At 40.0% G+C, this 21,437-nt stretch overlaps 1 protein-coding gene across 1 annotated transcript in view; it reads right to left on the bottom strand.

The window, feature by feature from the left end:
- Positions 1-21,437, bottom strand: part of SELL (selectin L) — a 126,536-nt gene that overhangs the window by 70,103 nt on the left and 34,996 nt on the right. The gene's annotated exons all lie outside the window — the stretch shown is intronic.

Raw genomic sequence — 21,437 nt, 5'->3', positions numbered from 1 at the left:
AACTTCCAAAAAATAAAAACGATATACATATAAAAATTTGCTCATTGCAGTACTATTAGTAACAGCAAAAAGAAAAAATCAGAAACAACCTAAACTATGGTACATATAGGTCATCAAAATACTACACCACCACTAAAAATGTTAATATAGACATACAATTTGGTGAACTTGGCTTAGGTCTTCAGCAACTGACTTCTTAACATTGCACCTAGAATTGGACTTACCCACTTAGTCTCTGACCTCACATGTCCAACACAAGTCTTGTCCTGAAAGGACAACACCTTATACCATATATCACAGAGTAGGACATAAGTTCTCTGTGGGCAAGCAGATCCCAAAGAGAAGGGAGGGAGAGACTGAAACACTGTGGGGTCAACTCCTTCTCCTGATCTCTCCAGTGTAAGGAGGTGGACAGTTGCTGAAAGAATTACTCCAGTGAACCTCTCATCATAATAATACAGTAGCCTTTTGCCTGCGTCTCTAGTGTAGCACTCATTTCATGCCCTTTCAAGAATAATATCCATTTCATCTATTTTCTACAGCAATTAGCACAGTGGCTGATACAAGGAAAAAAGGCTCCATAACAGCTGGGTGAATTAACTAATAAAAACCATCGAAGATGGGAATAGCAGACCTCATAGAAAGAAAACTATAGCCAAATATTGACATCATCCTGAAAGCAGATTTAGTATATGCAGACAGCATGTATTCAGAATGTAGGAAATGTGGGTTTTATGGTCAGTAAGAAAACATCTTTGTATTATCTTACCCAACCACATTATCAGTTCCACATGTCACTGAGCCTTTTTTTCTTCTTCTTTCTTCTTTTATTTTTATTTATTTATTTTTTTTGCTGTGTGCAATCTTTCTGTTCTTCAGATTGAGTAATGCTTATTTAGCTAACTTGAAGTTCAATAATTCTATTTGGTCATCGCCAATCTACTGTTAAGTCCACCCAGTGAATTTAAAATTTTTAGACACTATATTTTTTAGTTCTAGAATTTCCACACTTTATTGTAGTTTCCATTTCTCTGCTGAGATTTCCTATTTGTTCATTAATTATGACCATATTTTCATCTACATTTTTGAGCATAATTATAATAACTGATCTAAAATCCTTGTCTCAGTTTCCAACACCTGAGTTATTTTGGGGTCAGTCTCTATTACATTGCCTTTTTTAAAAGTGTGGGTCACATTTTCTTGTTTATTTAGATGTATAATAATTTTTTGTTGCCACCTGGACATTTTGAACTGCTCATTGTGGAGATGCTGGATTCCCTGAAGATTATGGAATATTTTTTCTACCAGGCAGGTAACTCAACTGAACTCAAACTCCAAACTCTAACTCCTTCATAATGGGCAGCAGCAGAAATCTTTGTTCAATTCTTTGAGCCTTAGCCATATGCTTGACCTCTACCATCCACACAGCAGTTCATGAGCAGCTAGAGATTTGGGCACATTATATACAGAATTTGGGACTCCTTTCTCTGGAGTTCTCCTTTTCTAGATTTTTTCCCTCTAGCTGCTATGGTTGCCCTGAACTTTGCCTTCTGATTCTTCAGGTCAGTAAGATTTTGGATTTTCTATCTAAGTTTTAGCCTTGTCTGAGGCAAAAATTTGACAAAAATGGGAAAATTTTTCATCTTGGTGCTATTCCCTTCTTCCAAGTGTAGATGACCCCCCTCCCCAATGTCTACCTGCTTTGGGTTGCTCTCTGGAGTCCAGAGTTTATGGTTGTTTTCTCTTGGAGAGTTGGTTTGATAAGGACTACTTCCCTGTAACTGGAAGTTGGAATCTTCCAGATATAACTGGCCTTTGAACAGCATTCTTCTCTGGAAAGGACTTTTAGCTACTTCCTGTGTAACTCATTATTTTCCGTTTTTCTCAGCCATAATCTTTTTATTTCCTTACTTCTTAGTCAGGTATTTTTTCTGCTTGAAGATTCAGTGATTGTTGTCGTGTCCTCCATATTGTTAAATATAATGCCCCCCCCTTGTATTTATAAAAAGGAATATATATTCTTGTTTATTAGTGAAAATGATATAATAAAAAAAGTACAGGTCTTTGCAGCCAGGGAATCAAGGTTAACATCTCAGATTCTCACTTATTAGCTGAATGACCTTGACAAACTCATTTATTCTGGACAAAAAAAACAGTTTTCTAATTTGTAGAATAAAGTTAATAACACCTATTTTACGGATTGCTGTCAGGACAAGAAATGGCTAACATAGCCTGGCCTGGTATCTGGCACAAAATAGGTGCTCAAAAAATAGTAGCAATAGCATTTTTAAAAATAGGGTTTATTTTTAGAGCAGTTTTAGGTTCATAGGAAATTTGAGCAGCATGTACAGAACTCCCATATAACTCCTTACCCCTCCCCATGCATAGCCTACCCCATTATCCACAGGCCCCACCACTCTGGGGTACATTTGTTACAACTGATGACCCTGCATTGACACATCATTATCACCCAAAGTCCATAATTTACCTTAGAGTTCGCTCTTGGTGTCATACATTCTATGGGTTTGGATAAATTTCTAATGAGAATGGACTTGAGGATATGGGGAGGGGGAAGGGTAAGCTGGGACAAAGTGAGAGAGTGGCATGGACATATATACACTACCAAATGTAAAATAGATTGCTAGTGGGAAGCAGCGGCATAGCACAGGGAGATCAGCTCGGTGCTTTGTGACCACCTAGAGGGGTGGGATAGGGAGGGTGGGAGGGAGGGAGACGCAAGAGGGAAGAGATATGGGGACATATGTATATGTATAACTGATTCACTTTGTTATACTGCAGAAACCAACACACCTTTGTAAAGCAATTATACAACAATAAAGATGTTAAAAAAATTTTTTTTAATTTCTAATGATATATATCCACCTTTGTAGTATTATACACAATAGGTTCACTGCCCCGAAAAGCCTCTGTGCCTCCAAACCCATGGCAACCACTGAACTTTTTTCTCTCTCCATAGCTGTGATTTTTCCAGAATGTCATGTGGTTGGAATCATACAATATGTAATTTTTTTAAGGGAACTTTATTATTTTTTATTTATTCTTGGCTGCGTTCGGTCTTCGTTGCTGCATGGGCTTTCTCTAGTTGCTGCGAGCGGGGGCTACTCTTCGTTGCGGTGCATGGGTTTCTCACTGCGGTGGCTTCTCTTGTTGCAGAGCATGGGCTCTAGGCACACGGACTTCAATAGTTATAGCAGGCAGGCTCTAGAGTGCAGGCTCGGTAGTTATGGCACACGGGCTTAGTTGCTCCGCGGCACGTGGGATCTTCCCGGACCAGGGCTCAAACCCGTGTCCCCTGCATTGGCAGGCAGATTCTTAACCACTGCGCCACCAGGGAAGCCCACAATATGTAATTTTGAAAGATGGCTTCTTTCACTTAGTAATATACATTCAAGTTTTCTTCATATCTTTTCATGGTTTGATAGCTCATTTCTTTTTAGCACTTTTCCATTTTCCAAGTGTACTATAGTTTATTTATCCATTCACCTACTGAAGAACATGTTGGTCATTTCCAGGTTTTGACAAATATGAATAAAGCTGCTATAAACATCTGTGTGCAGGTTTTTAGGTGGACGTAAGTTTTCAATTCATTTGGGTAAACACCAACAAGCAGGATTGGTGGATCGTATTGTAAGGATATATTTAGTTTTGTATGGAACTGCCAAACTGTCTTCCAAAGTGGTTGTACCATTTTGCATTCCCACCAGCAATGAATGAGAGTTCCTCTTACTCCACATCCTCACCAGCATTTGGTATTGTCAGTGCTTGAGTATTATATTTTGTGTAATTTTTCCTAGATTTTCTTTTTCAAGGAAGATAACAGATAACAGAGAAAGGATATATAATGACAATGCTATCTTTTATTTGTAGTCCATCAATTAATGAGATGCTCTGGCCACAGTTGGTATTGAGAACTCTGATCCTTCTCTCCCACCTCCACCACCACCCCTGCTGGTGACATACACAAGAAGGAAAGGAAGTTTTCCTACATCTCAAGCTTGCACTGGTTGTGCCCTTCTTAAGCTCCCTGTAAGTGAAGCATGACTTTTGCTTTAATGAAATGCAATATTGCATTGTCATCAAACTATTTGAAGTGCCATATGTCCTGAATTAAATTGTAAGCTCTTGTAGGGAAAAAACTGTATTTATGAATGCTCGTGTGACAGCATAGCACGCATCATAAGCCTTTATGTATTATTACAGGAATTGATTCTTTCTGAATTAAAGATAACTCCCACAATAGTACATCCACATCATTAATTCCTCATTTCACACCCAGCCCCTGATCTGTGAAAAGTGAACTGAATCAGCATAGGAGTTAGAGATGGATGACCACGCACCACAATTATGGTTGTCTGAGAGTCTCCTATGTTGTCAGTTCCCTCCCAGGCCTCTTCTTCTTGTAGACAATATGTGGCACAAGAGAAAATTCAGCAGATAAATTTGCTCAATGCACAAATGCTTTATCACCTCTCACAGTTCACAAGTGAAATAGGACAGAACATCCAATGCCTCATAAATTTTCTGGTATATAGTAGGCACTAAATAAATATTTGTTGAAAAAAATGAATAAATGAATAAGTCAATGAATGAATTTTTACCTTTAGATAATTTAGTAGGCACAGTAATGGACCTCCCAAAATGCCCAAACTCTAATTCCTGGAACTTGTGATTATGTTGCATGACATGGCGAGAAGGAATTTCCTGATGTAATTAAGGGTACAGACTTTGAGACTGTGAGATTATCCTGGATTACCCATGTGGGCCCAGTCTAATCACATGAGACCTTAAAGGCAGAAAACCTTTCCTGGTTAGGTTATAAAAGGATGAGATAGAGGAAAAAAGAGAAGAGATTCAAAGTGAGAGAATGAATTTACCCACTATTGCTGGCTTTGAAGATGGAGGAAGGGGGCCACAAACCTAGGAATGTGAGTAACCTCAAGAAACTGGGAAAAGCCCTCAGCTGACAGCAAACAAGAAATCAGGGACTGGGACTTCCCTGGTGGCGCAGTGGTCAAGAATCCGCCTGCCAATGCAGGGGACACGGGTTCGATCCCAGGTCCAGAAAGATCCCACATGCTGCAGAGCAACTAAGCCCGTGCACCATAACTACTGAGCCTGTGCTCTGGAGCCAGCGAACCACAACTACTGAGCCCACGTGCCACAACTACTGAAGCCTGTGTGCCTAGAGCCCGTGCTCCACACCAAGAGAAGCCACCGCAATGAGAAGCCCGTGCACCGCAACGAAGAGTAACCCCCGCTCACCACAACTAGAGAAAGCCTGCGTGCAGCAACGAAGACCCCAACACATCCAAAAATTAATTAATTAATTAATTAATTAAAAAAAGAAATCAGGGACCTTAGTCCTAAAACCACAAGGAATTGAATTCTGTCAACAACTCAGATGATGAGCTTCCCTGGTGGCGCAGTGGGTTAAGACTCTGCGCTCCCAATGCAGGGGGCCTGGGTTTGATCCTTGGTCAGGGAACTAGATCCCACACGCATGCCGCAACTAAGAGTTCACATGCCACAACTAAGGAGCCCGCCTGCCACAACTAAGTAGCCCACGTGCTGCAACCAAGACCTGGCACAACCAAATAAATAAATAAATATTTAACAAAATAATAATAATACTCAAATGAGCAAGGAAGTGAATCTTCCCCTAGAGCCTTCAGAAAGGAATGCAGCCCTATGACACCTTGATTTTAGCCGGGTGAGACCTGTGTCAGACTTCTGACCTACAGAATTGTAAGATAATACATTTGTGGTAATTTATGACTGCATCAATGTAAAGCTAATACAGAAAGACTTAAGCAAGAGAGAGTGAGCTCTTCCCTGAAAACTTTGCAGGTATATGGGCCTACACTGGACAAACTTCTCAGAAGATTAGCTGATTCTATGGCAAACTATTATGTCTAGTCCTCCAGCCTCACTTTCTTAGACTCACTGTATGTCCGGTATATCCATAGGAAAGTCCAAGCTGGACCCTGCGTAGCTGGGAAGAAAAGATGGGGATTGGAAATGAGCTGTGCTCCAAACGACAAGACAAACGGTCAGAGTCTGCCCTCTCTTTCTCATGTCTAAGGCTGAAGTCTTGTGAGTGTTTCCCCTTCGCGACTGTTGTTGACAGTCCAGTAACCTGATGGAACTTGGATCATATGAAGGATATGACAGTGATAATGGCTCTGACTTCCAAGGATTCCAATGTCCCATAGCACTCATTGAACGAATCTGGTTGGAAATGAGCTTAAATGGGGAATTTCCTGAACATACTCCCTATTGTTACACAGCCGGGTTGGCTTCCTCACCTACAATTATGCCAAGCAGTCACTACACAGTCTCTAGGGACATGGTATTAGTGATTCCTTTCAAACTAGCAACTTCTTAATAGACATTTATACTAAATGCAAAAGAGTCGATGGCTTTTCCACCAGAAGTGGAATTGGCTCCCCAACTGGAAAAGAAGACAGGGTAATCTCCAAGAAGCCACTAAATGGATTGGCACCTGACTCTGCATTGTACATTTCCTTATTTTACTTCTCAGCACTGACAGGGCCTTTATTTCAGAATATCAATTTGATGAGTATTAAGTCATGTCTCTGAGAATTTGGAAAATTTGTTCCTTGGACAAGAAAGACCTAGTTTGGGGTCTGGAGTCATGTGGTTGACCTAACTAGATAAGTATAGTGAGTAACAACAGTGAGTTATGACTCTCAAATTCTGTTGAATGGCCAGAGTGCTGACCAGAAACAAGTGTGCTCTGGCCCATCTCACAAACAACTTGAAAATTTCCTTCAAAAATTTTAAATGTAGACACTTAGTAGCTAAGTCATCAAGGCACAGTTACTATTAACTAGACTCCTCGGTGACTTTAACAGACTTTTACACATTATTATAACTAACAGTGGATCCAAGCCAGCAGACTATGCCATATATGATTGACAGTCTCCACACTGCTAAAATAGTTGTTTCATAAATACAGTAGAACTCATTTGCAGTTTTGACCCAGATGTTGGGCTAGAACTCTGCCCCAAATAAATCTGTTTTCTAACCTGCTACTACGTAGAGGGATTTGAGTTCACTTGGCAGTTTAGACCTGCTTATATGTGACCAGCTAATCTATTTCACTTCTCCAAGCCTTAAGCATTAATGTACCAACCAACTCTAAAATACCTGCTCTTAACTTGACAAAAAAATACCCCAAGCTAGGACATCATTATGCGAATGCTTAGATAGTTATAATTCTTGGTGGCTGATAATGATCTGTCTTCTCTGTATGAGAGATACGAGATAAAATGGGCCTATCCAAGTGATGGATTTAATGTGGGAATAGGTGAGAGAGAGGAATCTAAGGTGGCTCTCAGTGTCTGGATTGGGTAATAAATGGTTATATTAGTGAAGACAGAAAATAAAGGAGGATTACTGGTGTGTAGGGGAAGATAATGAACTCACGTTTTAGCATACTGAATTCCAGGATGTGAGACATCCAGGGCGATTCACCCAACAAACAATTGGAATCAAAGGTCTGAAGCATAACCTAAAGCTGATGGGACTGTAAAATGGAATAGACACTCTGGAAAATAGTTTGGCAGCTTCTTAAACTAAACATGTACTCACCATACAACCCAGGAATTGAAGTCTTGAGCGCTTATCCCAGAGAAATGAAAAAACATCTGTTTACCAAAAACCCGTAAATGAATGTTTGTAGAAGCTTTATTCATAAAAAACTGGAAGCAATCCAAATGTCCTTTAGTGGATGAATAGTTAAGCACATATGGTATATCCATTCAATATATACCATGGAATATTTACTCAGCCTTACTTAAAAAAAGGAATGAAATTTTGCCATTTGCAACAACATGGATGGACTTGGAGGGCATTACACTTAGTGAAATAAGTCAGACAGAGAAAGACAAATGCTAGATGTTATTACTTACATGTAGAATCTAAAAAATAAAACAATTGAATGGATATAACAAAACAGAAACAGATACAGTGTACCTGTACACAGGTACAGTGGGGAGAAGAAAGGAGGAGGGGAAGATAGGGGTAAGGAATTAAGAGGTACAAACTACTATGTATAAAATAAATAAGTTACAAGGATATATTGTACAGCACAGGGAATATAGCCAATATTTTTTAATAACTTTAAATGGAGTTTAAGGTTCTTTCACAGGTGAAGAAACTGAGTCACCAAAAGGTTAGGTAATTTGCCCAAGATCACACAACCAGTAACTGGTAGAGTTGGGTTTCTCAGGAGCCAGGAAAAACTGGACTCAGCCCCTCTCCCTGTCTAGCAGCTGTGTGACTCAGAGAGTCCTCAGTTTGCTCATTTGTAACATGGGGACAATAATCCCACTGTGAGCACTAATGACAGGCTGGCAACAAAAGCTATGAGTGCTGTACCAGTGTGCCCAGGATTGCTGCTCCTAAAACCCCTCGTGATGATATATGTGTGGGCTGTCCCCCATACCCCCTCAGAAAGCAGTGGAAATGTCTTTTGGCCTCTTTTCTGTACTGTGGATGCTTGGGTGCCCATTCTCATCCCCATCTCCTAGAGCCAACAGCAAAAACCATTTATCGAGTGCCCACTTATGTGCCAGGCACTGTGCTGAGTCCTTTACTCACATTATCTCAACTTGGTCCTCACAACAGCTCTACGGGGTCTTGTCTGACTATAGACCTGGTACCAAGGTTGAGCCCCTTTGGGCTCCTTGGCTCTCAGCAGAACCTTGTGTCTTTCCACATGTGGAGTAACAGACCCAGCAAAAGGAAATGACCTGCCCGAGGACACCTAGCAGGTAATGGCAGAACCAGAATTCGGCAGATCTTTCGACTCGGTCTGCTGACCTTTCCACAGCACTAGCTTGCGGTTATCCTTCCTTGGCTCACAAAACTTGCCAAGGATGAGCAGAGGGAAATGGTGCCTGAGAGGCTGCCTTCTCCATCTGCCTCTCCAGTGCCTGGAACCTCCCCCTTCCCAGCCCACCCCATTCCACTCCCACTCTCCTCCCTAATGTGAATAAAAGGAAGTCACAAAGTGTCAAAAAAAAATATTGAATCACTATGTTGTATATATACCTGAAACTAATATAATATGTAAATCAACTGTACTTCAATTTTTTTAAAAAAAAGAAATGAATTGTAGTTATGAACTATGATTAATACACGCAAGAACATGGATGATCTTAAGGTCATTCACAAAATGGTACGTGTTGTATGCTTTCATTTATATAACATTTTCAAATAACAAAATCATGGAAATAGAGAACAGATTGGTGGTTACCTGTGATTCGGGATGGGGAGTGGGAAAAGTGTGGGTGTAACTATAAAGGGGTAGCAAAAGAGAGGCTTGTGGTTGAAGAGTTCTGTATCTTGATTGAGGTGGCAGTTACATGAATCTACACTGGAACAAAATTACGTAGAACTACTCACACACACAAGCATGTAAAACTGGTGAAATCTGAATAAGCTCTGTGTATTATACCAATGTCAACATCCCAGTTTTGATATTGGACTATAGTTATACAAAATCAGTTGATTTTAAGTAAAGGAGATTACTTTCAATAATGTGAATGAACCTCATGCAATAAGTTGAAGGTCTAACTTAAGGGGAAAAACTGTGGTTTCCCAGAGAGGAAGAAATTCTACCTCAAGCGCAACATCAAGTCCTGGCTGAGTTTCGAGTCTACTGGCCTGCCCTACAGATTTCAGACTTGCCAGTCCCCGTGAAGACATGAGCCAATCCTTAACATGAATCTCTTTGTACATGCTGGTACAATGATGATTATAACAGCTTCATTTGTAATAACCACAAACTGGAAACAACCCAAATGCCCATCAATAAGTGAATGCATAAACAAATTGTGGTTATCCATAAAATGAAATGCTACTCAGCAATCAAAAGAATTAAATTATTGATACACACAGCAAGGATGGATCTCAAAACAATAACAAAGGTAAATGAGAAAGAATACATACTGTATGATTCCATTAATATGAAACTCTAGAAAGTGGAAACTAATCGATAGTGACAAAAAGCAAAACAGTTGTTGTCTAGGTGGGGATAGGGGTGAGGTTTGCAGAATCTGTGAGGAGGAAGGATGGATTAAAAAGGGGGCACAAGAAACTTTGGGGGCGATGGATGTGCTCATGATCTTGTTTGTGATGAGGTTTCGTGGCTGTACACATGTGAAAACTCACCAAGTTGCAGACTTTAAATTAAAATATTCAGTTTGTCATATAGCTATTCTTCTGTAAAGTTGCTGGAAGGAAAGAAAGAAGGAAGGAAAGAAGGAAGGGAGGGAGGAAGGGAGGAAATTCCTAATCTTAAGAATTTTAGAGTCTTGATTTAGAATTGATGAAGGGCGTTGAGACTTGGTGTGTATCAAGAATATAGGGAGGGGAGTCCACAAAAGCACCAGAAGTCCAGCACATTTACTCTTTTAAGGAAAGGACTTATGGACCATCTCCTCCCTAATGTGTTGCATCACCACCATTGGTGGCTATCCTTCTCCTCTGAATACTTTTTTCCAAGCCACTTGCCTAATCTAAGCCTTCCCCTTACTACTACTACATGAGACTCCCAGCTAGTTTCTTTACCTCCAGTTCCTCCTCCTTCCAATACACCCTGCATTCCATGACAAGATAAATTTACCTTAAATTGAATTTGCAGTATATTACTTGTACGGTTAAAGATTTTTAACATTTTCCCACTATCTATGGGTAAAAGGCTCTGACCCCTTAGCCTGGACATCAGAGCTCTCCCTAAGCAGACCTCAAGCTGATTTCATGGCCCTCATTCCACTGCAGTACTTGTCCACTCACTGGCCCTGTGCCTCTTGCTTAAGTTTGCTCTGCCACTGACTGTTTCTAGAGTAGTGTCCTTTCTCCATCTGGGTTACTCAACTGTATTCAACCTCCAAAGCCATTTTCTTATCCCACCTCCTACAAAGCCTCCCTTGACTACTTCTGCCCACAGTGATTTTTACCTATTCTGAGCTTCGGGACATTCTTCTGACTCTTTAATTCACATTTACCTATAGATGATCTTATGATATTCCATGTTGACCTGTTTAGTTTCAATTTTCATTCAATAACCCATACATTCAACAAGTATGTATTAAATTCCAAGTCAGAATAAGATTACTGCCTTTAAGTAGATTACAGACATGTTTGAGATTTTATCTGCTAACTGACAAGTAGAAAAATAATTATAGTGTAGTAAGTTTTGTGATAGAAGTATTAATGAACAGAGCAGGGGAAACAATCCAGTCTGGAAGTTGAAGATACTTGTAAGATTAGAGTGCACTGGTATATATGATGATATTTGCTTGTTTTTTCCTCCTCAGTTGTCTTCCCTGAAGAGATGTCCCATTCTTAAGTTCAAGGATATTTCCTGGTTTAAATTAATCGTATGTCTGACTTTGACTTAGAAATACGCTCATGAAACTTGGTAATTAAAGACCAATTCCTGAAAACGACCACTCCTTAGAAAACATGCAGTGAACAGCAAAGGGGCCCAAGGGCAGAGGGGTAAGGAATTGAAACCCATCAATTTGCACAGGAAACATCTTGCTCAACCTAACCTTCAAAACTTTTATTACTATATTAGTCACTACAACTATTTTCTGATTGCTATGGTAACAGACTATTTAAAACAAGCCTTCATTAAGAATTGTTACAACGGGCTTCCCTGGTGGTGCAGTGGTTAAGGATCTGCCTGCCAATGCAGGGGACACGGGTTCGAGCCCTGGTCCAGGAAGATCCCACATGCTGCGGAGCAACTAAGCCCGTGCGCCACAACTACTGAGCCTGTGCTCTAGAGCCTGCGAGCCACAACTACTGAGCCCACCTGCCACAACTACCAAAGCCCATGTGCCCAGATCCCGTGCTCCACAACAAGAGAAGCCACCGCAATGAGAAGCCCATGCACCACAACAAAGAGTAGCCCCCACTCGCCACAACTAGAGAAAGCCCACGCGCAGCAACAAAGACCCAACACAGCCAAAAATAAATAAATTTATAAAAAAGAAAGAAAGAATTGTCACATCATTGTCTCAGTCAAACCTATCAACATTTTTCTTGTTATTGACATTTATGGAAACATTCAATTCCAAGAAGACAAGGAGACCTCTGAACTTTCTAAATGAGGACTCCAAGCTTTCTGGTCTGAATAGGAAGCAGTTTGGCAAGATTATCAACCACCATCACCAAGGAAATGAACTCTAAGCCAAGAGTTAAAAGGTAAGTAGAAATGAGTCAGGCAAAGATGAATATAGAGGGGGAGGAGCATCCAAGGAAAGAGAACAACATACGTGAAAGTCCAGAATTGGTGGATAGTTGACAGTATATGGTCAAAGTCAAGAAGAGTTCGGAGAATCTGGGTAGTGAAAGATAAGACTAGATAAGGAAGCAGGGACCAGCTTGTAAACCCTGTGAAGTACCCTGAACCTAATCCTAAATGCCATAGGCAGCAGCTGAAGAGTTTCAGTCAGTTGTTCAACAAATATTGATTGAGAGCCTTTTATGTGCAGGCACCCTCCTAAGCACACTGAGGATATAGCCGTGAATAGGACAGATAAAGTCCCAGATCTCACGAAACTGACATTCTGAAGAGGGAGAGGAAGACAACAAATAAGTAAACATACAATTGAACAAGGTGATTTCAGGCAATGATATCTATTGTGAAGAATATAAAACAAGGCTATGGACAATGAGAAGGTGAGGGAAGGAAAGCTACTTATCTTTGGATAGTTAGAATAGGTCTCTCTGAGAAGGTGACCACATTTGAACTGAGACCCAAAGGATATCAAGAAGCTAGGTGTGCAAAGATGTGCGACAGACATTTAGAGTGAATAGTAAGTGCAAATGCCCTGAGGTGGGAGCAAGCTTGGCCTGCTCAAGGAACAAAAAGAAGTTCAGTGTGCCTATAGTGTAGTGAGCTAGGAGGGGAAAAATTGGATGCAATTATTTGCTTAGAATTTCAAAAAGTGAACATTGATATTAACATGTTTCTGGTGGAAAAGTTTTGGTGTTTCATTGGTTGTGGTTAATATCTTGCAAAGTTGTTTCCTGTTCAGGATAAAAATCTGGAAGTCCCATTTGGAAAGTCCCAAGGTTCACCAGGGTCCTTAGGATTAACTGTTTCCAAAACTCTGTCAGTAACAAGAAAATCGTTGATATACTTGACTAGTCTAGACGATGGACAGATAATTCTCAAACAAGATTTGTTCTAAGACATTTTCCATAGCAATCAGACAATAGTCCTCAGTGACTAATATGGTAAGACAAAGGGTGTTAGCTGTTTCCCCCAACCTCTTGGCTTGCTGTATCTTACTTTTCCACCCTTTGTTCCTGAAATTGTCAAATCCATAAACTTACCAAGGGTTGACTAGCCTCTGGGGAATTGCTGTACATTCAGCAAACTGACAATGGACAGATTTATATACCATGGTGATAACTAATAGGAAATAGCTTGAACGGAAAATAAGAGTTTTTCATTTGCAAATGGGTTCCTTTTCTCAGAGCAACTACTGGAGAAACTGTCATGCAAGCAAAATTAATCTTTGGAGTCCCCTTTCCCTTTTTTTGTGTGTGTCTTCTCTTTCCATAGGCACCAGAAGTATTGTGGTCACTGAATCTCACCTTTACAGAAAAAAAAGTGATTTGATAAAATAATTTACATGAAAGTATTATTGTTCTAATGTAATTGTATTTTCAAAGGGATCCCAAGGAGAGAGACAATCTAAGTGTCCATCAATAGATGAATGAATAAAGAAAATGTGGTACACACATGCGCACATGCACACACACACACACACACACACACACACACACACACACACACACACACACTGGAATACTACACAGCCAGGAAAAAGAAAGGAAATCCTGCCATTTGAGACAACATAGATAAACTATGAAGGCATTATACTAAGTAAAGTAAGTCAGGCAGAGAGAGACAAATACTGTATGATCTCACTTATATGTGGAATCTTAAAAAAAACCTAATAGAAAAAGAGATCAGATTTGTGGTTGCCAGAGGTAGGGGTGGTGGGGCGGGTGGGAGAATTGGATGAAGGTGGTCAAAAGTTACAAACTTCCAGTTTATACCTACCTGGAAGATAAGATAAATAAGTACTGGGGATGTAATGTATGACATGATGGTTATAGTTAACACTGCTCTATGGGATATTGAAAAGTTGCTAAGAGAGCAAATCCTAAAAGTTCTCAACATGAGGAAAAAAAATACTTTTTTCTTTCTTTTTTTCCATATTTATATGAGATGATGGATGTTAACTAAACTTGTGGTAATCATTTCTAAAAGTATGTAAGTCAAGTCATTATGCTGTACACCTTAAACTTATACTATGCTGTACGTTAATTATATCTCAATGAAACTGAAAGAAGAAATAAAATTTTTATAAAGAGAGAGAGAAGGAAGCCCAGGTAGTCGTAATGGGGTAAGTAACCTTTGATAATGAAAGATTGCTTTAGGAGAAATAGTTATAGCAGTGTTCTAGAGACACGATGCAAATGGTAGTTTTGGCTAAATTAAGGAGAGTCTTGAATGTAGACTAAGAGATTTGAACTTCACCCTTGAGATAATAAAGAGTTGCTGAAAGTTTTTGAGTAAAGGAGTGATGTAATAAAATACTGACCCATTTCTCAGGCACTTAGGCCTTTCTCCAGAAGTCTGGTAGGGGGAGGTTGCCCTTGGAATAATCAGGGCTACCAAAGTAAGTTCTCAAAATTTCCCCCAGAAAGTCTTTTATGGTGACCCCAATTTTACCACTTCTCTATGAAGACATCCTGAGTCCTCTTTTCCATACACATGGTCCTTATGGTTCTGAGATAATGTAAATAAAGACAGAAACAGTTATGTTGACAGAGTATTACGACATTATGGTGAACTCCTGGTGTGTTTTATGCCATAGGAGATAAATCAAGAATTAATTTCTTTCTTATGTTTTAGATTTTAAAAAAATGAATGCAAATGTATGGTCTAATATTTTCTTCCTTTCTCCTTACAATGAGGGGTCTTATATACCCACTTTGGAGACCACAGTCTTTGAAAATGGGAACCTATTAAAGATTTTAATGAGGGGAGAGACGAGAAGATTTTAATCAGGTGTGCTATGAAAACTATTATCTGGTGGTATGGGTTGAATGGACTAGGATTGGTCAAATTAGCATTGGGTGAATGGGGGAAATCCTTGATTAGAGAGAAAAACAAAGGAAGCAATTAACTAAATAATGGCAGTGGCAGCTCTAGAAAAGTTTGTTTTAGCCAAATTCGGGTATGAAAATGAAACATGAATCAAGAACAGTGGTTTCAAATAAGACTAATGTCACATGTTTATATGAAACTTTAATGTACAATATTACATTTGAAACTCAGAGCTCAGTGGGGATAAACAGAACAAATACCCAACATTTTACTGAAGAGGAGATATTAGAGAGATTTTGGTCATTTGCTGAAGGGCATGCTCACAATTACTCAGGGCAAGGGTCAGGTCCAGGACTCAGGTCTGTCTGACTTCTATTCCAGTGGCCTTCCCACAACACCATGCTACCTGCTGCTTCCTTGTATGTGTGTCTTTGCTGTGTGCTGCTGGCTCTGAGATGTGCTTAGTGATTAAGAAACAACAGAAAGTCACAACACTGGTATGAAGATGCCCCCAAGAAATATTCAGGCCTGTAAGGTTTCTATTGCTTTCCCTGAGAATTTTATGGATGTACGAACGAAATAAACACATCTTCACAGATTGATCATTATGTGTGGTAAGTAAAATCCAAGGACTTATGCTCAGAGGTCTATTACAGGCTTAACAGGTAGGAAGGGCGACATTTTCCTTGAATCTTGGGTGTAGGTTTTTAAAAAAAAAAACCCACTCTCTAAAATATTTTTTTCTCAACACAATTTAAAACTACAGTAGTAAACTGTATTAGCTTATTTTAAAAGAATGCCAATTTGTAATGTGCCCATAGAACATGTAATTTAGATTGGTAAGATGAAGTTCTGAAGAAATATAATTGATGGCAAATTTTAACAGGAAAAGCATTGAATTTAAAAGCCTTTACCTGGGGCTTCCCTGGTGGCGCAGTGGTTAAGAATCCGCCTGCCAATGCATGGGAGACAGGTTTGAGCCCTGGTCCAGGAAGATCCCACATGCTGTGGAGCAACTAAGCCCGTGTGCCACAACTACTGAGCCTGTGCTCTAGAGCCCGCGAGCCACAAGTACTGAGCCTGCCTGCCACAACTACCGAAGCCCATGCACCTAGAGCCCGTGCTCCGCAACAAGAGAAGCCACCGCAATGAGAAGCCTGCGCACCGCAATGAAGAGTAGCCCCTGCTCGCCGCAACTAGAGAAAGCCCTCGCGCAGCAATGAAGACCCGACGCAGCCAAAAATAAATAAATTAAAAACAAAACAAGAAGAAGCTTTTACCTGTTACCATGAGTCAGCTTCACATCTGACTGAGGTCATGTAGCGCCATGATTTGGAGCTTTGCTTCACTATGGTGCCAGCCATAGTCTAGCAGCAGCAGCGCCTGAGCTTGTTAGAAATCCAGAATCTCCCCCTACCCACCTCCCGCAGCACCTAGAAATGTGCTTGCCAGATAGTAGGTGCTCAGTAAATATTCAATGAGTCAAAGAATTAACATATTCTCAGCGTTCAGTGCTTTTTCACAGACCAGTCCTTCTGCCCTCCCAGCCCCATTCCTCTAGCAATCTGATAAAAAAATCTACTTACATTTGAGTCTGAGATCAAGTGTTATCTCTTCTGAGAAGTCTTCCCTCACAGGCCCAAAGGAATTTCTCCTGTGTGTTAGCCCTGGCTCAAGGGTGACTGCTAGTATTGCTGCTGTCCTCTTGCATGTTAACTGTTTGTTTGCATATTTATGTAAGGAAACTAGTAACTTCCTCTAATGAAGTAAAACCCCTAGCCTTTAGGATTGGCAATGGGGAAACTCTTAATTAGGAAGGGAGGTCGTACTCACCCCACATTCCCCTTATGAGATCTAGGTTACTCATCTTTAGCCTATGGTCTCCCTTTTCTTGCCTCCACTTGGAAGAGGCCACGTGTCCCTGCAGCACTGTCTCAATTTTTGAAGGTAAGATTAAAAAAAAAGAAAGGCAGGATTTCCTAGCTCTGTGACCAATCTTTCAACTTCTGTTTCTATCTGAAAATCTACTAAGTCACCATCAGATGATTGACACTAGGAAATATCCACCTATCCTCTTCCCCATCCACTTTCTCCCTTATACACCCCATTACAGGCAAATGGTCTTAATCTAGAGCTTGAAAGGACAACCCTGTCAGAAACCCGCACAGTATGTGTGACATTCGCACAAGAGGTTCCCTAGTTGTGTTACTATATCTACCCCAGATTGGAAGCTCCCTAAAAACACAGAATGTATCATTTTATCTTTACATCCTGTTGTCAAGCTCAGTGTCTGACATATGATGGGAAGAGGGGCATTTTTCTTGATTCTTGGGTGTAGGTTTTTTAAAAGACTGAACTTGGAAGTTAATACTGATTTAATGAGTGATTTTTTTTTCGATTGTGACTTATTCCACAAAATTGTAAGGTTAAGGATAGTGCTACCAAATTGGTATAAATGGCTAACCATACAATTATCATCCAAATCAGCAGAGGTTTGAGAATGCTAGAATGTTAAACTAGATGGGACACTGGGACAACAGGTATGGACCTGGGACTGTCTCAGGTAAACTAGGATGTATGGTTATTCTAGGTTTGAAGCTCAGCAGTGTTGCCCCATAAACCAAATCTCCACCTGGGATGAAATGCTAGGGGTACAGCCAGGTCACTTGGGCTGCCATAAAATGCTTCTCCTTGGCCTCTTACCCTAGTCACATGACCCAGTTCCTTCAGTGTCTTCTCCGCTGTGAGTCACCAGCAGTCCCACTTCTAGTCACTTGTTTAAAGGTTCAACTATTGTGCAAATTCCAGGAAATCTCTTGACTCCCTGATTGGTCTTTTTCCTTGGGCTCCAACATCTTACCTTTCCCCAGACTCTTTCTAGTGCTCTAAATTTTAATTGATATAATTCCATATATGTCTCTCTATCATTCTTCATTTCTCTCCTTTCCCTCTTACCTTCCCAACTTTGTTTGTGTTGCTTTCATACATCTCTCTTCTTCTGAGGCTTGAATCCTATCAGTTATCTATTGTTCTGTTTCCCATTAGTTAATCTCTGACCCTTCATAAATTAAATTTGACAAAGCCTCTTGATTAACAAAGGAAATGCACAAGTCACAGTAAAGGGGGCACACAGAAGTCCAATATAATTGGGGACTTGTTGACTCATCACACCATTTCTATAAAGATCCAGGAGAAAGGGGGGGGTAACTGGAAGTGTGTTTGATTACCAAAGAACCCAAGAGTAAACTTTTCTTATAAGTATTACATGTCTTTGAGAGAAATTATTAAAGATGGAAATAGTCTTTTCTACATACAGTAAGTACTTGATGAATTCTTGTTGGCAAGAGAATGCATTTGGGCTTTAGAATAGAGCAGAATTCTGTTTGATTTGTTAAGTATTGGACAAGATTAAACATGAATGGATTGGCACCTAGGAAGTGGCTCCTAGCGGGGGTCTCAATTCTTCCTATTACTACAATACTCCTGAGAGGTAAAAACTTCACGTGCATGTTTATGTGTGACCAAACAGTGGGATCATACAAGGTGACTTTTTTTTTAATTGAAATATTACTGACATACAACATTATATAAGTTTCAGATGTAAAACCTAATGACTCGATATTTGTATATATGTTGAAATGATCACCACAATAAGTCTAGCTACTATCTGTCACCACACAAGGTTACAAAATTTTTTTCTTGTGATGAGAACTTATGAGATTTATTTTCTTAGCAACTTTCAGATTTGAAATGCAATATTATTGACTATAATCACCATGCTGTACATTACCTCCCCATGACTTATTTATTTTATAACTGGAAGTTTGTACCACTTGATCCCCTTCACCCCAACCCCCTTCCCCTCTGGCAATTTGTTCTCTGTATCTATGAGTTTTGTTTTGTTTACTTGTTTGTCTTTTTTAGATTAACAATGAACTGTCAGAAAGAGAAATTAAGAAAACAATCCCACTCACAATTGCATCAAAAAGAATAACATATCTAGGAATAAATTTAACTAAGATGCCTCTTTAGACCAATTATGGGTAGAGCAATTTACATTCAGCCTCTGACATCTGGCTTTGTCCTTTATTATTAAGGAATTGGGTAAAATGTCAATATGATAGTAATAGATGTTAGGAAACTAAAATTATCAGAGACATAAAAATGTCTAATGATTTTGACTCTAAAGTTATTTCTCTTTATGCTGAATTATAGGATTATAGGAGACAGGACAGAAGAGTTTCTGAAGTGTTTTGGGAAGAGAATTAGATATTAAGTACAGAATAAGATATTTTTCCTACTCTGAGAAAATGAAAAATATTTAAAATAAATTAAACATTAAAACATTTAACGTTTAAAATAAAGGCCGGAACACATTTCCTGTTAAAGGTACTAAAATGTCTCCACATTAGAAACATGTGGGCCACTCTTCCGAGAAAATGTTTTTCTGAGGTATTTTCCTTAGAAGAGAGAACCTTTTTGGTTCTTATTGTAAAAATCTTGGAGAAGCTTGAAAACAGCAAAGCAAACAGGAAGCAGAATTCAATTTGTGGAAAGCTCAGAGAAGAAAAGCAAATCACTGAAAATGTAGCTCCCTCTGAAGATTCTTTAAACACAGAAGGTAGGAAAGCAATGTTAATAACAAAGCTGGCATAGAGATAAGTTAATGAGAATATGGTGTGCCAGTGACTGACTGGTGTGTTTTTCTAGGGCTTTATTCTACCCTTTCACACAAAGTCTCCTCTAAAAAATGCACCCCAAACACTCTTTTTCATGCTATCTAAAACAAGTTCAGAGTCAAGTTTATAAAAATTCACCAGAAATAATTTAGCCCAGAACAGCAAAGATCTAGAAGAATTTTGAGTTCTATGACATTATAGACACACATAAAGAATGTGGTCAAGTCTTGACCTTTCCTACCTCAGATTTCCATTAATAGAATGAGGATGATAAATTTTTCTATTTACCTCTTTGACTAAATAATTTTCTTAGGGTGGGTGGGTTTGTTGTCAACAGGTTCTGAGGCACTGAGTTCTCTGTAGCCTCAGATCTGAAAGATGACTGGGCTGGTTGAATGATCGTTGTTCATTACATTGGGACCAGGAGTTGAACCTCACTGACCTGTTGAATTTCAGAATAAGCTGAGAAAATTGCTAGAGCTACCCTCGTGCTATGTGGCTAACTAGATATGTTAGGAGGCTTTCAGAACTGTGCAGCTGCTACTGTGCAACTAGGGCAGCCAAAGGCCTCTGAGACTCCTGGATGGGGTGCTAGGGACAGGTCTCTGAGGCATCTGCTTCCAGTACTCATGTTGATAACGTCCGCGGCAGTGTCCAGCGTGCAGGGGGAGGTTACGTGGGAATTCTTGTCTCTGTAGCTCATACCCCAGTTCAAACATTCCTTCTGAGTTCACCTGCTGTAAAATAAGATCCCTAAGACCTTACTCCATAGAACTGTGCTGGTTGCTCCTGACAGAGAGACTGTAAATCACCGTGAGAAGAGAAAAGAAAAGCACCGTCTCTGACAGCCTCCACTTCCTGGATTTAGTGGATGTTTTACATGATCCTCTGGTGTTCATCAGTTTATTGCCCATTTTTCAATATTTTATCAGTCAGAAAGTTGTGGAAGTTTGTGAGGCTAAGGCACAGGGCTACTAAGAAGTGCTGAGGGGGCAAATGGAGCTGAAAACAGCCCTGTTCTACCTGCCCCATCCTGTTCTCTAACCTGAAGCTGTGTCTGTCTGGAGGGCAGAGTGTCTTTTTCTTTGCACAAAGGCACCACAGTCCAGCAGCAGCATGGCCGACGCACTGGGGGTTCTGTGACAATGAGTACATCTGATTCTACTGCAAAAGCTTATGATACATACCGCCAAAAGCAAACCTTCACATCGACTTTTTCCATCCCATCAGTATACACCACAGAAAAAGATAGCAGTAGCATTCCCTTCAGTGTATTTTTTGAAGATCATAACCTTCTCGGCCACTTATCCTGTTGTGTAAGGGGTAAGAGTTGTCCTTTTTGGTTGCTTTGGCATTGCAGAGCATTAAGGATGAAGAAGAATGCATCTTGTAAATGTGTTGCTAAAATTCAGTCACATGCAGGCTATGTTCTGCCTTTAAACTTCCCGTTTCTCGGATGTGCCTGTACCCTTAGTTCCATTTCCCTTGCCCCACAGAGGCTCTCTGCCCGTAGCTCATAAACTGGGGAGGCTGAGGTCTCCATGCAGACCAGGAGCTGACACACTTCC

The sequence above is a fragment of the Balaenoptera borealis genome, assembly GCF_965194805.1.
Source record: "Balaenoptera borealis genome assembly, chromosome: 1".
In the NCBI taxonomy this organism is placed as follows: domain Eukaryota; kingdom Metazoa; phylum Chordata; class Mammalia; order Artiodactyla; family Balaenopteridae; genus Balaenoptera; species Balaenoptera borealis.
Note: the sequence above shows the minus strand (reverse complement) of the source record. Positions and strands in the feature narration are given on the sequence as shown.